The 21,058-nt window shown below is 37.8% G+C and overlaps 1 long non-coding RNA gene across 1 annotated transcript; it reads right to left on the bottom strand.

The window, feature by feature from the left end:
- Window positions 1-13,430: 13,430 nt before the first annotated feature.
- On the bottom strand, window positions 13,431-14,714 carry LOC116256412 (uncharacterized). The gene is made up of 3 exons (XR_004173108.1): window positions 14,607-14,714; window positions 14,427-14,529; window positions 13,431-14,310 (listed from the first exon to the last, which is right to left on the bottom strand). It is a non-coding gene; the product is annotated as an uncharacterized LOC116256412 (long non-coding RNA).
- Between the last annotated feature and the right edge of the window lie 6,344 nt (window positions 14,715-21,058).

The raw sequence follows: 21,058 nt of genomic DNA, 5'->3' as shown, positions 1-21,058 counted from the left end.
ATCCGTCAAAACAATTATAAACTTTTTCCTGCATAGTAAATGAAAGATGTAGAAATTATAAAAATAGTTAAAAAAACAATAACAGCCAAACTCCGTTAGCATGTCTCTCGAATCGGCCGCAACAACGAACCGATTTACCACCGGTACAATTCCGATCAGGCGATTCATGCCGCGATTCTAACCACACATCTTGAAATCACAGTTTTTATGTTAGTCCAATCATGCTTGCAAGAAAAGCTAGCCAACGCCAACAAATAAATTGACATGATAAATGGAACATGCTGAAGTAACTAAATTCACATTTATGCACATAAGGATTACAATCCCAAATGGTTTTTTTCTTAAGATTGCCATTAAAAACCTTGAAATGCATATCTTCATTTTCAATGGAAGAGTTAGAAATTTCTAGATGAGAAGCATTATTAACACATAACATGTAAATAATGAAATGGTCATGAGTTATCAATGTAAAAATAAGTAAATTTATGTAAGCTGGTAATTATTTATACCAGCCCACATGTAACTCAGCCGCTGCTTATTTTCGAGGTCAATGGCTAAGGTGGACGGAGCCTAGTTTAAAACAAAGCCTAATGCCCAATTAAAAACGTTTAGAACGCTGCTGGTAGCTGCATGAGCAATCCAGCCCCTGCCTATATCGTTGCTTTATTAACATCCACAAGTTTTTCTCTATTTAATAAAGGACCCGAAAAAATTTATCGATATGGGAAATAAATTGTTATTTCGATATATATAGGGGCGAAGGCAGGCGTGACCAATTGCCCATGCAAACTCATAAAAGAGTCCTATTTTCATATTGATACTTATTTATATATTGGTACCCCTCAAAAATTTTAAATTTTATAACTAATGCTCCATAACCAAAATTAACTAGCTCTACTGCTGCTGATGATATAATGATTTTCATATTGATACCAACTATATTTATTTGTATTTTGTATGACATATATTTATTTAGTCTAACTAGTAGCTAACCCATCCCCTTACACTTGCCTAATAGGATTCTAGAACGCTTCAATTTCTCCAGAATGTAAAAGTTGGCGATATTTTACTGTTTCAGACACGCTCATAAGGTACCGAAGTGCGAAGTTCACGGATTTGCAATTGGCCGGTTGTCGCCAGAGTACGTTCATTCGTCAGTGTTTCGTGGCCGTCGGATGAGATGCGGTAGATGACGACGATGGACGGTGTAAAATGCCCCTTGCTCTAGGAACCTACCATTTATTGCACCGCGTTTTCAGGTCATCAATTATCGAGAAGTCATTAATTAATCGAGCAAACTTATTAGGCATCTGAATCCGTATCCAACTCCAATTAGTTCGGGTCCAGAGTCCCTTCAAGTAACGGTATCAGCACACCGCATTGGTTTGCTCATTTTTCAGGGATATCAGCCAATATGTATTGGGCGTCCGTAACACCTTAGTTTTTTTTTTTTTTTAAGAAAAATAAATTAAAACATTTTACACTAATTAAACAATAAAACATGTAGATCTATATAAGTCTTGCCAATTGTCTTACACCAAGAGAGGTCTGAGATGTGAATCTCATGGTTATTGTTATGCTCCGGTGTATTATTTCTCTACGCTGCAAATAATTGTCACACCTGGGTTGGAGGATGTAGTATATATCCACTCACGCTCTAAGACAAGATTTAAGTAAGGGTATGACCATAGAAGTTTTATGCTAAAGGTAGTTTTTCATAAGTAAACATTAAAAAAAATTAAATTAAGACGGACAATCACCCAAAAGGGTTGGCATAGTTCTTTTGGGCTCACGACACAAGAGTTGAAAGATGTACCTACCATTTGTCTCCAAGACCCCCAAAAAAACAAGTCAGAACCTTTGGAGGCATAAGTAAATGTTTTACATTGATGACAGTTTCCCCTAAGTAAACATAAAAAATAAAAAATAAAAACTAAGTGTAAGGCAAAGTTTTATTTTTTTCTCCCAAGAAATGTTGGGATGTAGGAGCCTATCAATTATAATCGAAATTTGACTAAATACAAAAAGAAAATGTGTAAGCATTGACCAACAGAATGCCACTCACATAATTATGTGAGGTGAAGTCTACGGAGATTAACTAATGCCTTGGCACTCGACGGGGATAATTTGCTTATATATAGTATGTCTCACTTTTGCTGCAGATAGATAATTAAGAAAGACTATTATGCTTCTAAAGGTTTCATTAACGGATCTTCATTTCTTCTGTAAGTTGTTCATGCCTTCAATGAAATGCTTCGTCTACTTTTTTCTGTCTTAAATTATTTGAGATGTCCTCTACTGGAACGTGAAAATGTTTTTAGGTAAAAATTTCTGAGGAAAGAAAGTAGAAACCTGTTTTCAATTTGAAAAATGTAGTCAAGAGATGAGACATGGGAACTCCCTGTTAATATGTGGTTCGCTCATAGGGGCGGACCTAGAAATTTTTCTTGAGGTGGGCCGAATTAAAATTTTTAAATTTTGACTAGGGCTAAAATATCATTTTTCAAAATTTTTATATAAAACAAGTTTTTAAAATTTACATGTAAATTTTTTTAAAAAAAATTTGAGATAAGGCCAAGACCCAAGCGGGCCCTTGCGGTCATTTCTTATGCCTTTATTTGGGGAACTCAAACAAAGGATCGAGTTGATGCTCTTTGATGACTTTTAAAATGGCTTGTTTTCAAAAAAGTAATGTATTAAGCTAGGGTTTGGGAAGATGCACCATGACAATAAAAGAGGAATTTCTTTCAAGAAAGGGTTGGCCTTAATATACGTTGGCCTAGAATCCTAATTTGGGCCTTCAAGGATTATGAATACATGAAATATTATTGAAAACTCTTTTGTCATTAAGTTCATGTATGAATACAACAACTTATGTCCAAATGACACAAAATTTTTGAAAATGAAGGCCTCAATATTAGGGTTTGAAATTGGTAAAAATCGTAATTTGGCCTAGATTTTGAAATTGAATAGGGAAGCTAAGGCTTGGGCTTAGAAAAGTAGGATTCAAAGGTAGTCGATCCTAAGGTTAAAACTTAGGGGACGGCTTTGTTGGTTAGTATTTTAAATTATCGTTCGGAGGGAGGTGTTTTGGAGGTAAAACATATTTGCAACATGATATGCATGGAAATCTTTTGAATTGAACTTTTAAGCTAAGGTACAAAGGAGAACCTATTTGAATTAAGTCTGAAAATAGGAAATATATTGGAAGCTGAGGCTCCAGAAGGGTGACCTAGTTTCTATGACTTTGAAAATGGGGAGTTCAGGATTTTGAACATGGGGTCGATCCAAGGTTTTAGAAATTGAGGCTTTTAAAATTGGATTCATGATGGTTTTTAGGGTATTTGAAAATTGGGGCAAATTCTTTGAAGTCCCCAAAATACCATTTGATTGCAAGGACAACTGTTCTAAGGACACATATCCTTAGAGCAGGTGCCTTAAGAATAAAGGGTCATTATCTATATGGACAAGTTATAATTTTGTCCAGTGTTTGTTTATAAGGACAAAGTTTTCAACTTGTCTTCTCTGACTTTCACACACACACATATATATAAAACACATGAGAAAACAAATGAAAAATATATGTACTAATAAACATGCTCTTTTTCCACTCAATAAAAGAAGCCACTTATGACAAAGGGAAATAATTTGGAAAACATATTAAAAATACAAACAAATAAAAAAATTCACTCTCTTTCTTGTTCTCTTTATACACATGAGAGACTTAAAAGTCAACAGATAATGAAAAACTAATAAAATATGTAAAAAAAAAGTCTAAGCTAACAAAAACTACTCTCCTTGCTCTTTCTATCTCCACAAATACAAGCAACCTAAGATATACTAACCAACAAAATACACTTTTTGTCTTTTTTTATTATTGTTTTCTCTCTCTTTCTCTTTCACTACAAATATAAATGACATAAAATCCATTTATTATAAATGAAAACATCATCCAATTATAAACAACATAACAAACATATGAAACTGTTTAGAGGCAAGTTTCCATAAACAACTAAAGGTATATGATGATAGTTATGTGACTAAAAAAGAAACTTTCGTATTTTTATTGAAGTTCATGAGTTGAAGATGATGACGATTCATCACACATGTGATGAAGCACCTACCAACAACCATAAAATGATGCTCATCCAATGCATCTTCACCTTGGTCCTTGCATATCAACAACAATTTATGTGAATATTAGTACAATACAATATACACTAATAAAGAAAAACATTTAAAAAATAAGCTTCATATTGACAATAAACAAAGAACAAAATAAATTGCTATTTCACTATATTATATTAATAAAAGAATCAATAACAATTTATAAACAAAATGACGATGATTATGTACACATTGCCAACCTTAAAAAATAAACTTAAAACATCAAAACTACTTACTATTGCACCAGTTGCTCTACATATCATTTTTTATTGCATCTCTAAGCACATTATTGATTCCTCGAACTTGTGTTTGTGGTGGACTTTCATCATCATTCTCAAAATGTGTGAATCGATTGCCAATAAGTTCTTCTTCAAATTGTAGTGCATTTGGATTGTTTTCTATTATAAAGTTATAAAGAATACATGCATCATGTAATTTTGACTTGTGTGTCAATTGGATATTACACATGGTTGTTAAGAATTGTTCTAAATCTTCCCTTTAACAAAGCAAATACTTGTTTTACTATAGTACACAGAGATGAATGTCTATGGTTGAATAGTTCATATTTATTTTGGATTGGTTGCGTATCAAAAACATTGTATTTAGACAAATGATACCGATATCGATGATAAGGAGTCAAAAACCCATAATATTAGCATACCCAACATAGCGAGATAATATTTCCTACAAAAATAAAGGTATCGTTGGTTGTTATTGTAGAAACACGAACAAGAAGAGGAAGAGAAACAACGATCACGATGTAACGTGGAAAAACCCTCAACAAGAGGAAAAAAACCACGAATGAGGAGGAGCCGGTGCTCACTAGCCGCCAGACTCTCTCTCTCCTTTGTCTTTCATTCACACTATAAGGATTAGGGTTACACAACTTAAATAATGCCCAACAAGGGCTACAAGTTGGATCGGATACGGATCCGGACCCGGTCCCGAGACCCATCTAACATACTTCAACACTCCCCCTCAAGTTGGGCATACATATCAAACATGCCCAACTTGGATACATTTCTCTCAAATGAGGTCGAAGATAAAGCCTTCGTCAGAACATCAGCCGTTTGGTCTTCAGATCTCATGTAAGGAAGTATAAGTTCTTTAGCATCAATTCTCTCTCGAATGAAATGTCGGTCAATCTCAACATGCTTTGTTCTGTCATGAAGCACAGGGTTGTTGGCCAAGTTAATTGCAGACTTGTTATCGCAATACATCTTCATTGGTTCTTCAACTTTTATACCAATGTCAGTCAACAATACTTTCAGCCACAAAAGCTCAGAAACTCCCATAGCAACAGCTCTGTATTCTGCTTCAGCACTGGAACGCGAACAAACATCTTGCCTTTTACTTCTCCACACTATGAGATTCCCTCCCAAATAAATACAATAGCCAGAGGTGGACCTCCTAGTGTCAATACAGCCTGCCCAGTCTGCATCTGAATAACCTTCAATCCCAAGAGTGTCTTGCTTGACATATAAGAGACCTTTGCCAGGATTCCTCTTCAAGTAGCACAAGATCCTGTCAACAGCCTTCAAGTGGGCATCCGTGGGAGCATGCATGAACTGGCTCATCACATTCACAGCAAAGGTAATATCAGGTCTAGTGAGAGTAAGATAAATTAACTTCCCTACAAGGCATTGATATCTTCTTTTTGCCTCTTCACAGAGTGGCTCCCCGTCTCTCAGACTTAGCTTATGGCCAGCATCTAGAGGAGTAGAAGCTGGTCTACACCCTAGTTTCCCAGTCTCCTTTAACAAATCTAGAGTGTACTTCCGTTGATTTAGCACAAGGCTAGTCCCAGACCTAGCAATTTCTATGCCAAGGAAGTATTTCAACTTACCAAGGTCCTTAAGATCAAACTCGATCGCCAACAGTTTCTTTAACTTCATTATTTCATCTTCATCATCACCTGTGACAATCATATCATCAACATATACCAACAGAATAGTAACCTTTTGCTTATTTCTCTTCACAAAAAGTGTATGATCTCCATTCCCTTGATGGTATCCACATTGTCTCATGACAAGTCTGAGTCGTTCAAACCATGCTCGAGGAGATTGCTTGAGCCCATATAAAGCTTTCCTTAGCTTGCAACATTTTCCAGGTTCCTCATATCCTGGAGGCATACACATATATACTTCCTCTTCAAGGTCTCCATTGAGAAATGCGTTCTTGACATCAAGTTGGTACATCTTCCACTCCTTCATCACAGCTAAAGAGATAATGACTCTGACCGTCTTCATCTTCGCAACAGGAGCAAAGGTCTCTAAATAATCAATCCCATATTTCTGACTAAACCCCTTGGCCACAAGACGAGCTTTGTATCTTTCAACACTCCCATCTGGTTTGTACTTGATGGTGTAGACCCACTTAGATCCAACCAAGTGAGCCGCCTCAGGAATCTTTACAACTTCCCATGTCATGTTTCTTCGCAAGGCTTCCATCTCTTCTTGCATAGCATAGGTCCACTTAGGATCACTCTGAGCCTCAGCAACATTCCTGGGAATCATAGTCAAAGAAAGAGAAGATACAAAGCATTTGTAGTCCTTGCTCAGTCTAGAATATGAAACAAAGTTACCAATAGGATGTTGAGTACATGACCTGACACCCTTTCGCAGGGCGATGGGAAGCTCTTCACTAGCAGCAACAGTCTGAATCTCTTCTTCAACAGGTTGCTTCTGCGCACGACTTGGGTCATCCAGGGAAGGACTAATTGGATTGGGAGTAGAATTCTCACCACCTGTCATCTCATCTGTACAAACTCTTCGCCTAGAGTAAACTTGCCCAAATAAACGATTGCACTTCTCTTCTGCCTCAGTGGAACACTCTCCATTTTTCTCCTGTTCATGCACCTCACTAGATGGACCATTTTTCTCTTGTTCATGCACATCACTAGATGGACCAACAGAGTCACGCCTGTAGTCCAAAAAATCTGTAAACTGAATTTCCTGACTCGGAGAATACTCTTCCCGTGACATAGAGTACTCCCCCTGAAGAGGATTCTCACCAAAATAGGAAACATGTTCAAGGAAAGTGACATCTTTGGTAACATAGGCCCGACCAGTGGAAGGGTCTCGACACTTGTACCCTTTTTGAGTGGGAGAATACCCTAAAAAAATGCCCTTAATAGATCTTGGATCAAGCTTTTTAATGTGAGGACTATGGTTGTGAATAAAGCAAACACAACCAAAAACTCTGAGTGGAAGAGAGAAAGGTTCACGAGTCCCCGGTAACAGAGAGTGAGGCGTCTTCCCATTCAACACGCGACTAGGCAACCGGTTTATAAGATACGCACTGGTCAACACAGCATCCCCCCAATACTTTTTTGGAACATGACGTTGAAAAAGAAGAGCCCGAGTCATATTCAATAACTGACGATTTTTTCGTTCAGCAACTCCATTTTGAGGAGGGGTATAACTACAGGAAGTCTCATGAACAATTCCCTTTTTTCGAAAGAAGCTATCAACAGACTGGCACATATACTCTCGAGCATTGTCAGATCGAAATGTCTTAACAGATGCTCCATATTGAGTTTCCACATAGGCAATGAAAGTCTCTATGACAGTAGGAACTTCACTACGGTCTTTCAGCAAGTAGACAATAGTGTTACGAGAATAATCATCTATAAAGGTGATAAAATATTGAAAACCATGACAAGAAGGAATCCCTGCAGGCCCCCACACATCAGAATGAATCATGGCAAATACCTCATTAGACCGATGGCTAGACAATGGGTACGAAGCCCTAACATGTTTGGCCAGGTGACAGACATCACAAGACACCATAGTCATGTCTAACCTGGAACATATATCAGGAAACAACTGTCTAAGAAGGCCAAAAGGCAAGTGTCCAAGGCGCTCATGCCACCGTAGAAGCAACTGAAGGGAGTCCTCTCTATTCTTCGTGGCTTGGCTGACTGCCGTCATGAGAGCCTGAGCAGCACGCATAGGTAAACGATAGAGCCCGTCAGAAGCTAGGCCAATCCCAATCCTCTTCCCTGTCACCAAGTCCTGCATAACACAGCGATCAGCGGAAAATATAAGTTCGCAATTTAACTCCTTCGTGATCTTGCTAACCGACAAGAGATTCAAGGGAATATGAGGAACATGTAGAGCATTGTGGACTAAGAACTTGTTCAAAAGTGGGAGACTCCCTTTTCCAGCCACAGAGATAGATGAACCATCGGCAAGGGAAACACGATCCTTTCCTGATGAAAGCTTATACCCATGAAAGACCTTAGGATCGCCGGTCATGTGGTGAGTAGCGCCACTATCAATGATCCACTCTCCCATACGGCAATCCGTCATAACGTCTATAGATGAAGAAGCTGCCATAATCACAGATAGTCCAACAGGAGGCAACAAGAGATGCACCGATGACAACAGAGAGCACCAACGGGCAGTAATATCCGGATTCCCAATCAGCCCCAAGAGTGAACAGAATGTCGATTGGGGGAAACGATCGTCGATGTCGCTCGACGGAAGCGGTGCCTTCTCTCTCTCGGGCTGCAATCTCCCACGGGTAGAGGTTTCGCCACACGTTCTCCTTGCTGGAAACAAGATCCAAGAGGCAAAACCCAACAAGTATCAAGGTATAGAAGTGAATAGGAAATCAACTTCGAGACGAGGAAAGCCTTCACCCGTAAGACCAATTTAACCCCGGTCTTTTGTAAGGAAAGGGGGATGCAATCGCCGGAGCGCCGGCAAACGTTGAGGCAATCCTCAAGTTACGCTCCTCTCCTCCTTTACGTCCTCTACCAAGTCACGGACCAGCCACCTCTTCTTGCACGGTGGGCGCCAAACAAAAACAAGAAGATGAAATCAAAGATCAACCAAGCAATATATTGCAGGTAAGAGGCGGATGCACTTCACCGGATTTGCAAAAGACCCCTAGGAAGTGACATGAATAGGGGGAGGCAAGCTTAGGAAGCGCCTAAGCACGCATATCTTCTTTCTTCTTCGGGAAGCAAGACTACGGCGCAAAAGGCAGTGGCGCAAGGGACAACGGTGACGGCGACGGTCAACAACACAAGAGCGACGGCGCACGAGCGACGCCGCAAGAGTGGCTGCGATGGCGCAAAGAGTGACACCGGCGGCGGCGGAAACAGCGACAGTGGTATTGGGTACACCGGCGGCGGTGGCTGCTGCAGCAACGGCGGCGGCGGCAGTGGCAGCAGCGGCGGCGGCGGCGGCGGTAGTGGCAGCGGCAGCGGCGGCGGTGACTGCAGTGGTGGCGATGGTAGCGGTGAGAGATATTAGGGTTGGAACTTCACAAACCCTAAAAATTTCCCAAACTCGTCGGCTCTGATACCATGTAGAAACACGAACAAGAAGAGGAAGAGAAACAACGATCACGATGTAACGTGGAAAAACCCTCAACAAGAGGAAAAAAACCACGAATGAGGAGGAGCCGGTGCCCACTAGCCGCCAGACTCTCTCTCTCCTTTGTCTTTCATTCACACTATAAGGATTAGGGTTACACAACTTAAATAATGCCCAACAAGGGCTACAAGTTGGATCGGATACGGATCCGGACCCGGTCCCGAGACCCATCTAACATACTTCAACAGTTATAAATGACAAATTATAAATCATACAACTTATTTTAAGATTCAAACCTCACCCTAAGGTACTTGTAAAGGATTATGTTCATCATCCAATGCATTATATAACACTTTTGCATCTGTTACGCTTCCTTTCCAACCAGCAAGGATATAATGGAACACACATAAAGGCCTACAACGACAAGGACATTCTGCAACAGAAACTTTTTCTGTTTCTCCAAGGACGTTGATTCTCTCTTCTCACATATATTGGAATGTCAATCCCATCTATCGCTCACAAACAATCCTACCATTAAAAAAATTAATCATATAAAAAAAATTAACAAATTAAACTTTTCAGGTTTAAATACCTTAAAATACAGGTAAAAGTGTGGTTCTCCTCTTAATCTTTGGAGGTGTGTCTTCATCACATCACCCCATATATTTATGGCCAATGAAAAGGAATTTTTGTAAGACCAAATTAAAGTTTCTACTAACTGTTTCTCCTGAATGTTGAAAATCATATTGAATTCTTCGATTTTGTGATGCCCTATAGTTAATAAAAACATGGCAACTTGTTCTTCAATTGATATATTACACAAATCGCTTAGTAATCCTCTAACTCAAAATATCTTATACAATCTTACATAGGTTTCTTGTTTTATTCATAGAAAATCATAAGAGTTTCATGGGTGACCATAAATACAATTATAGACAAATCGTTGACCAGCATTTCTCTTATGATAGACCATGACCCTATGTTGTCGTTGCCACATGCAAATAAACACAATAATAATTGCCAGTTGAAAAATAATCATTTTTTGCAACCAAGCTCTCATTTCTGGTATTAATGTATGAGAAATCAATAATAAATGATCCATAAACTTAATGAATAGACAAAAAAAAATCACCATAAAGTCAACTTATAGAAAACATGCTAATGACAACATAAATTAACACACATAAGATGAAAAATGAAACATATTAACTCAACTAACATAAATACTAAAAAATGAACTAACATAAACATATTAACTCAATTATTAACTATACATGCTTAATAGAAATTATACCTAACATGCATAAAACATGTAATATAGAATAGAAAATAAAATATCAAACTAATAAAATTAACTTTAGCATGTGTAATGCAAAAATAAACATACCTAATATCCTCTAATTTTGCTATACAACCACTCAATCCTCAACTCTGGTGAAATACAAATGATTGTGATTACATGTTGTGGATTAGACACAAATTCGATCACTTTGAAACAAGTAAATGAATAAAGTTCATCATTTCTGAATAACTCTAATACAATGTCACTAGCTTGTTTTGTCAAACGATATTGAATAGCATCATTAAACGTTTGTACTTGTTGAGTTAGACTACTTATCACATCACAGATAAAAGCATCTCCTGATGACTTTCTCTTCCTGCAAGTTCCCCTTGATAATGAAGGTTGGTCGCCTAATGAATTACTTATGGGATCATCAAAATATTTGCTTGAGATACTTCCTCATCTAATGGACTAATAGGTGCAACTTCTGTTGATCGTATTGGTATATTTGAATGTGCATTTCTATTATTACCTATAGCAATAGATTTACCTCATATTTCCACTGCATGTTCATAAAATTTTCATGTAGATGGTCTTTTATACTTCTTTCTATCAGGATATCTTTTCACATAATCATCCCACATATTTTTGTAAGTCAAGACCATCTTATTACCTACATCCCATCCAAATCCATGAGCATTTAGAACTTCACCCATATAATTATATTTGGTTTAGCACAGTTTAGTTTTTTTATTTTCTCTACCATATATTTTCACAATATTTTCTTATCATCAGTCTCTCAGATTCCTTCATGTCTGCATCTCTTAACCCTCCATTAATTTTCATATCGGAAATACAAGATTGTTCTAATAAGCAATCAAATAAAAATTGTTCTTGCTCGTCATCCCACACTAGTCTATCTTTGTCTTTTTTAACTATACTTTCATGGTCTCCCATCACCTTATAAATTTAATAATAAATGTATTAAAAAATAATTGTATTACCCCAAACAAAACAAGTAATCATCATAAATAAAACAAACGTACAAAAAATATAAAGAATGCATTCATGAAATTGTCCACTATAAGATATGAATCCTTTATGCATAGGCAATAATACAAATTAAGTATAAGGAAAAGAAAGGTAAAAAATAGAGTGCCAGAAGTTGAAATTTGGACCTCCTTAGCACTAGAAGAAAAAAAAATAGCAAGCAAATAAAGGATTCCAACTTGCACTAGTATTACTGAAATGAAAGGAAAATATTTTCCAAGTTAATACTGTCAGCACATATCCTTCAAGGATAAAATTCTTAACCTAATCTCATTACAAGGAAATACCGATCCACAAATAGCTCGACATAAAATAGTGTGGTATGTGGAATGGGGAAAAAAAGTATAAACCAAGTCAAATTTATGCAATGCAACAGTATTTCAGATTTATGAAGCATAACAAGCATCAAACACATATAATGATAACAACTTATAAATATCCTAATAGTAAGACAAAAGACAAGACCAAGTTTTCTTCGCCTCACATTGTTAAATTCAATAAAGAACAATTTTCATGATAAGTAGCTTATGCCTTCATTTTTCAGATAACTAATCCAATCATAGATAGATATAGTATTCCCAAATTCTTGGTGATGATTTATAATTTCCCTTTTTGGTGATTCATTTTGAAAAGCCAAAAGACGGTGCATTGCCAAATTCATGTTAACTTTTTTGATAGATAAAAAGTTATAGTTCATAGTCAAAGCAAACAACAGAAAAAAGTAATAATGTTTGAATGTGCTGACATAATACCATTAGTGAGTTCTATTTTTTGACAGATAGGATTTGAAAAAGGAGTTTCTAAACTTTTTATTGGGGTTTGCTCCTTCGAAAATTTGGGAACTTTCTTAGCTTCTCATTGGAATTTTTTTTTTCCCATTGAGTGCTATTTTGATTCATATAATTGGAAAAAAAAATTGTGGTTTAACATACAAAACGAGAAAGGAGGAAAAAGGAAACCAATGAACATTATTCATGCTAAATTTGCATATCATCCAAATGGATAGGAACAAATGGGGTGTAACATGATAAATTTGTAATGCTCATGAAGCGAAGCTAAATAGGCAGCAATGTTCATAAGAGCTCACTTCAGTTCCCAGTTCTCTATAAAATCATAGATCTCACAAAAAAGGAAGATCTTTGATGAATAAACTCTTGAACCATAAGAAAAAAAAAGAAGGATAAAAGTAGAAGGCAAAAAAAGCTCAAAGAAAAATCCAGCAATAAAGTTCATTAAATTTAAGAAAAAAAACACAAAACAATTTCTTGTCAATTGAATCAAACAAAAGAACCACACGAACAAAAAGCAATTGAATTTGAAAACAAAGAAATTCATTGATACCATGTTACAAGTTAAACCTCGGACATAAGTTGCACAAAAATATACACACACACACACACACAAAACTACATGTGAACTCAACAAAGTTCACCTGAAAGTGACTGCTAGAAACTCTGAATCATCCAATAACCTGATAGGAAAGAAGCAAGCAGAAACACAAATGAGAGATAGAAGAAAGAAAAAATAAGCAAACAACTGTAGAAAAATTGAAGGACTTGGAGAAAGACATACAGAGAGAAAGAGAGAGATGTACTTGAATTTTCCTTTACTTGGAGAAGCAGAACAGAGGTGCAACGTTCAACAATTTTACAAGTACAAATACAAGGAAAAATAAAAAATGGGATAGAGAGAATGATCAATCGATAAAACATGAACGGGACAGATGAAGACTGCACATGCTCATAATTCTACCCACTCTCCTAAATTGATTGTTAAAATGGCATAAGTTTCTACATTGATTTTGAGAGACACTTTCTCTGAAATTTCATTATCAAGTCTCAATCAAAGGGTTCCACGGAAAGATTCAGATGCCAAACTAAATGGAATAAAAATGTGATATGATCAACAAATGCCTGCCTCATCCCACGAAGTAATCCTTCCCCCTCCGTTGAGCTCACCAGTAGCAGCATCTCAATCCCTCGATTCTCGTTCCTTTTCCCACTTCAATGACCAACGGGTTTTCATAAGTTGAGGGGCAAAGAGTCAAACACCAAGTTTCGTTCCTGCACCTTCGTGAAACCCTCCTCCCAATCGATCTTCTTCCTGTCAGCCATCTTGACGGATTCCATTGTTTCCGAAGTCATTGACAGCCTTAACACTCTCGCCCAAGAGGAGCTGAGATGCCGGCTCTGATCAAGCTGGTACTTAGACGATGCTGAACAGCAACAAGATAGAGAGAAGAGCATAAGGATTGAACAAAAGAGTCAATCTTTTTCCTTTTCTTCTCTTCAGTTTCTTAGGTTGAATCTCCACCAAACCACCATAAACTCTATCAAGCATATAAATTTCACTAATTTGAAAGGAAAATGATCAGAACTTGTTCTGTTCGGTCGCAGCAATTCCTTGAGATAGAAAACGGGGAACAACCCCAAAATTTTCACTCCCTCCAGAGCCAAACCCCAACTCACTGTGGCGCTCCTACACCTCAAAATCGAAAGAAGAATCACATAAGAACAGAGAAAAATGAAGGAATCGAGAAATGGGGAAGGGGAACAAGCTGATTACAGAGTACATGCACAAAATGGAGAAATTATGGTTACCTAAAAACTGACAATGACGAGCAAAAAGGACTGCCTCTCCTTCTCTTACAAGCCTGCCCAAAAAGCTTTTACTATTCTAGCGTCACTCCTCACCTTCACAGATCTGCACAAAAAATGGCTGATCTTCATGACAGACGAACGACGAGAGAGAGAGAGAGAGAGAGAGAGAGAGATCAGCACCTGTGGTGGAGTGGTGGAGATGCACATATTTGAGGAGAAGAGGAACTATGGCGTGAGCAAAATGCCATTGTTGAAAGAGAGTCGTGCAGGGAGACTTCAAAATTTTTTTCTTTTGGGGAAAGTGAGCGCTCACGTTCCTGGGATTGGGGCGCTTTTAGCGACGCTTTTTTTGGTCTTTCGTGGATAGAAGAACCCTTTGTCTTTGTCTTAAGAGGTCTTCTGTCCTGTGTTTGGTAAGTAGCACATGTTTTGAAAGATAAAATGTTCATGGAATAATCTGTTACTTGAACCAAACGCCAGGGTTGTTTCAATGACAATCCAAAGCTGGTTTTGCCTCCAAAATGCCATTTTATATATCAAAATTGAGTTTTACCAAACCCAAGTTTGTACAAAACCTAATTTTCATAAAAGGCTTAAAAAATATGCCTTCTAGTAGGCTTTTCAACCATAATTGATTTTTGCCACCAACCAAGTTTTTTCTATCATCTTAATATTCAAATCACATTTAAAAACTGAGTTCAGGTTAGAAAAAAAATCCATGTTTTTGAGGTCATCCAAATGGCTCCGAAATTTTCATGCCTTCTCATTATGAAAACATGTATTTTTTCTTAAAATATTAACATGAAATATATTTTTTCATACGTGGTCCCTGGTCAACAGTATGAAAGGGATTTATTTTTTTTAATTTTTTATAATGAATTGCATGTGAAACATTTGTGAATCGCTATGGTATGAAGTGTACGCATACATATGAGCATACCACAAATGAAATGGGATGTATGTAATGCATTTTAATCTAAAAATGAGATACAAAGACATATTCTGATATACTTAAGATATAAACAAGGAAAATCATAAAAGGAAGCAAATGTGAACACCTATAAGCAGAAAAATGTACTAGTTGATGTGATTAATTGCATTGAAGGGTTATGACTAGCATCTCATGTTGCTTAGACTTTCCTATAATGCACATATGAAAATTGCATAAGATGCATGTACTATGTAGGAAGTCCTATACTTTTCTATAATACAAGTTTTGGTTTTAGGCATAGGTTGTAGGTTATTGAATTAAAAATTGGGGAGTTTGGTCTAAACACCTAGGAGATAGTTCCGATTAGTAGATTCAGGAAAGGAGTCCTAAAACTTGATATATAGGTTGAAGAATTAGGGGAGAATTTGGAACTTGATTGTCTTAAAAAATAAGGCTTGGACAAAAAAAATTGCTACAATTGCCCTAAACCATATTAATTGGACTTGGATAGTGCTAAGAATTGGGTGGCTGAAACTGGATCATTTCAAACCCAAGTGGAAACATTGAAAAATATGGTCTACATCCGATGATATGGTCAAAACAATCTTTGCCAAATTTTGGTTTCCTTACATAAAGTAGAAAACAAAGTATGATACGAACAAGGTTGTATAAGATTAGTAGAAGGATACTAATCACCTACACTTTTAGGGAGAGACAGTAGACACACAAAACTGGTCCAAATGGTGAAGCTGAAAAATAATTACTAAGATATAATGTATGCAAGACAAGTCAAATTTTTGGAAAAAGAGAAAATAAACAAACAGAACATAACTGAAAACAATCTAATATAAGCATAATAAGACCTATGAATAGGCTTGGTTTTGCATGAAAACTGGTGGGCCTATTCTAGACATATTTAGGAAACTATTCTCTTTAATAAATTGTAAGAACATGCATACAACCCTAGATATAACCTCTAGAACCTATAATAGTAAACTAACTTTCTATGGGAACGAAAACCAAATATTGCAAAAGATAGGGCCTCACAAAAAAACCTAAAACATGGCAATAACTTGGAATTGGATGAACCTTGGGTGATGACATCTAGAGACATCTTGGAAACAATCCCCTTTTACAAAATTCCAAACGCCATCCCAGATCTTGAGTTATGGGTTTAACAAGTTGATCTATTTTAAGAATGAAATTCTTTAATTTCAAAATTCACAAAAAAGCAATTTTTGTAAAACAAGTGCAATGGGGACCTCGTAAATTTGAATTTCTACAAAAAATTGGTTTGAAACATCTAGAGATATAGGAGGAAGAGGTCCCCTTTAGAACTCAGAATCCATACATGGTGTGTAAGATATGGCCTCCTAAACTTGGGCTAAAGTATGTAATTTTTGCTCAAAAAAAAGTCTTCGAGAATAAGTTTAAAATTTAAAATGCCTATGCATGAAGAAAAACCTAGTTATGGCTTTAGTGGAATGCTTGTATTTTCAAAGCAGAACATAAAATAGTCATTCAAAGGAAAGTTGAACTATATGCATGACTAGTGAAAAATCTTAGAAATAATGCATGAAAATAAGTACAAGAACCAACAATGGTGTTGGCCATTTTGGCAGCTCCATCTATGAAAGAGATAGAGTCAACTTCATGTTTGTGGCCTTTTTTGATAGTTCAATCAATAGCATAAAACAAGGAGAAGTAAACTAAAATATTATATGAAATATGCATCGATTAAGGCCAGACACAAAGCAAAACTAAATAGGAATTTTCTAAAGAAAAATATTTTATCATGAAACAACTACAATGGTAAGCATGCAACATTTAAGACATGAACCAAAAGGAAACTAGATGATGAAAGAGCCCAGGTAACATGACTAAAAAAACCAAATGAAGAAAATAAGGAAGACAATGTAGAATGTAGAAGAAATAAAGAAGAAAAAGGGTGTGGAGAAAGAAGAAGAAATAGGTAGATAAGTGAGGGCCCATTTGATGGCATGGAAGAACTTAACGTGGTAAATTTACCATGATAAATTTTTCTGGAAAAATTTATAGGATGAAATTTCTCCCTCTTCCAATTTGATGTCATGTTTGATGACAAGGTAGAATTTAACGTGGTAAAATTAACCATGTTTGATGCGCATGATAGAATTTAACGTGGTAAAATTAATCCAATGTGCAAGTTTGAAACCTCAAAGCATAATCTTAATCAATTTTTTTGGCTTTTAGAATTTTATCTTGTTATGAAGGACACTTCGCTGATTGATTGAATCAAGCTGTAAGGACTTTGAGAGGCTCATTGCAAGCTTGCTTGGAGGCCAGCCAGTTGAGGAGTAGATTTCTTCAGCTCCATTACCTCCTACCCTGGCTTTCGTAGATGCAACTTGAAGGTGAACTTGATGACATTTTACTACTTTCTGCTATTGTCTTTGAGGAAGTTTGGATGATTGCAAGAAAAGTTTGGATCTACATCTCTAAATTCAAGAGTTACAATTCTCTAAACAACGATCATTTGTGCTGTGCATGTTTTCATATACATGGCAAAATCTCATTGATGTTGATGAAAGATGTTGGTCATAGCCAGGAAGAACTTGTTTCCTTCATTGTAGTTAGAATTAGAAGAGGATAGTTATCAACCTAAAAAACGAACACCACAAACCAGAAAGTATACCTATTTCATCAGCAATGATCAATAATTGATGCATAAGTTTTCCAGTTTCAATGTCATTACATTCATGGGAAGAACTATCATCTACCTTATCTAGAGATGCAACAGGATTAGGCGTGAGACCGAGAGAGGAGAGGGGAGGAGGCGACGGAGAAGAGGCAATCAGATCTTGTTTGACACTGTCAGCCGATGGGCAACGGGCAATCGGCAACAGACAACAAGGGTTTTTTTGAGTGAGGCCTGCCGGCTCCCGCCTTCTGTTTGAGGCTTGAAAGAGGAGAGGAAGGAGAGAGAGAGAGGAGAGAGACTCTAAGAGAGGAGAGGAATGAGAGACCGAGAGAGGAGAGGGGAAGAGGCGATGGAGGAGGGGGAAGAGGCAGCGAGAGAGGAGAGGAACGAGAGACCGAGAGAGGAGAGGGGAGAGGGGAGAGGGGAGAGGGGAAGAGGCGATGGAGGAGGGGGAAGAGGCGACAGAGGAGGGGGAAGAGGCAGCGAGACAGGAAAGGAATGAGAGACCGAGAGAAGAGGGGAAGAGGCAGCGAGAGAGGAGAGGGGAAGACGCGACAGAGAGGAAAAAAACGAGCGGTAAAAAGTCCGAGCTGAGAGCTTCGACTTTTTTTCGGGTGAATTTTACCCTCCTCGTACACTTTTTTGCGGGTGAATTTTTACAGTGTTTGAAGCACCCACCACTCAACGGGGTAAATTTTCCCTAACCGTACGTTTTTCATCCGATGCACAGCTGTGCATCAAACAGGCCCTGAGGGAAGAAGAAGAGAGGTGGGCATGGAGGGAGGAGGGGAGGTGCGTGTGTTGGGGGGGCGGGGTCCTTACCTCCTTCTCTTGGCACCTACCAAAGTGATTGTACAAGAACCTAGAGGGCTATTTATAGGCTTTCCAAGAATCTGTCCCACTCTTAGAAGTCCCTAAGTATTAGAAATGGTTAAAAAGATGTGGAACCCTCAAAACTCTGAGATGGATGGTATGGATAGTCATGTGTTGATGTGTCAAAATCTTACCACTTTGGATATAGATTATGAGGGTTTGGTCTAGGATTTTGGTATAACACAATGCGGCACCACCTTTCGTGGCTCTTAGAGGTAGAGAAAATTGAAAAAATGGAACATCTCTTGGAACCGTGAGATCAGTGGTCATAGAGTTATGTGTCATATCTAAGGGCTTTAGAGCCAAATATTAGACATAGAGCTACAAATTTAAGGTCTAAATTTGTACATGAAAGAGGACAGCACCCATTTGATAAGTATGGAGCTATGTTCAATGAACATAGAAAAATTCCAGAAATTGGATCTGAGATCCAGTTTTGGGTTGAAGATTTGAACCAAAAAATTAATCTACAGAGAATTCTAGAAACTGAACCCTAGACGATAGATTGAAATTTGAATTTTGGATTTGACGAAAATTCATTTCTAGAATGGATTGTGGATTATTCCCAGATTTGGGTTGTGGAATTGGTTCAAAACCATGAGCCCAAGGAGTTCGTTAATTGGATCCTATTTATAAATATTGATGGAAGATTTGGATAACAAGATATGAAATTGAAGCAAAATTGGATGTCCTTTATCTGTGTCACTTTTGGCTTGATAAGTTCAAGCTATGTTAAATTGTGCATGCTCTGAAATTGGATTTGGTTGGCTAACTAGGGCCGAAGAACTTAGCTTGGGTGAACTAGGCTTGAAAAAAAAAAATGCTAAAGATGGGTTCAAATGGGTGGGTTTGATGGTCTCAAACCGAGGGAAAATGTCACACCCCGACCTTTTGATACACAACCATTTTTTTTTCTAAACTCCAACATTGAGGTGTGACTACACATCAGTTCAAAAAGAAATGAGCCAAGCAATTCAAAACAATGGGACAAGCTTTCCATTTTATATAGCCTTTCAGTTCAACTGTACATTTGACCAAAAATGCCCCAAAATCACAACATCGATGCCTAATAAAAAACAAGGCATCAGGAAAACCAAAACCCGACGCGCCGGCACTACAAAAACCAAACCCAAAACCTCCCCAATAGGACGTGAGTGGAGCCATCTGCTCAGCCTGCTGCCCCGGGTCCGTCAAAACCTGAAAAGAGAAACAACTGAAGGCTTAGCCTTCGCAGTATGGCAACAAGCCAGGAAAAGTCCAAACCCTCTTAGGTAGGGCTCAATTATACAATCAAACATAAGAACAATCTATCATTATGTCGTGTCAGGACACGACATGCAGAGGCCACTCAATGGCTACAATAACATAATTTCAATCACATGCAAGGCATCCTCAAACATGTCATTTGCATTCATAAGCACAACAATCACATGCACATCAATCCTGTATATTTCCATCACATACATTTCAGTTTCAATACTATCAGTGAATTTACAGTTCCTGTGGGTGCAAACACATGCACGTGCACACCGCGGGCGTCCTTCAGCCGAGAGACAACCCCCATGGTGGTTCAAAACAGTATGGATCCATCTATCCACTGCAGCGGTAGAGCACTCATCCATGGATGTGTGAATTTCAAGGAGAGATACTCAGCCTTCCCTAGGACACCTAGGTAGGGAAGGCGGGAGCTTACGCTCCAAGCACATCACACAACAGAACCCTGGGGCCTTGCATCGCCTGCGCTCCGAACAGGCGAGACCAATGGCGAAAGCGGGACAACTCCCAAACACATAGTCACATCCCACTAGCCTCTCATATCTTATTCTTTCATTCTTATACTTATACTTGCACAAACACACTTAACTGGCTAGCTCATGGAGTTGATTCACTTCACTAGTGAACCCACACCTCCAATTGCCTTCACACGAGTATTACACATAACAACAACAGTTTTGGGTAGCCGTCATAACAAAATGGGTACAACTACCCTCTGTTTGCATCATTACCTGCGGCAATATGTATTCAATAAACATAACATTCACATTCATCATTATAACAATCACATCTTTGAAAACTTAGCCAAACCACAGAAAGTAGTCTTAATCTGTGGTGGGCTCGTAGCTGTCCTAAGCAGTTATCATTCTAGAA

Source organism: Nymphaea colorata, chromosome 6 (assembly GCF_008831285.2).
Source record: "Nymphaea colorata isolate Beijing-Zhang1983 chromosome 6, ASM883128v2, whole genome shotgun sequence".
In the NCBI taxonomy this organism is placed as follows: Eukaryota; Viridiplantae; Streptophyta; class Magnoliopsida; order Nymphaeales; family Nymphaeaceae; genus Nymphaea; species Nymphaea colorata.
This window is presented reverse-complemented; position numbering and strand designations above follow the sequence as displayed.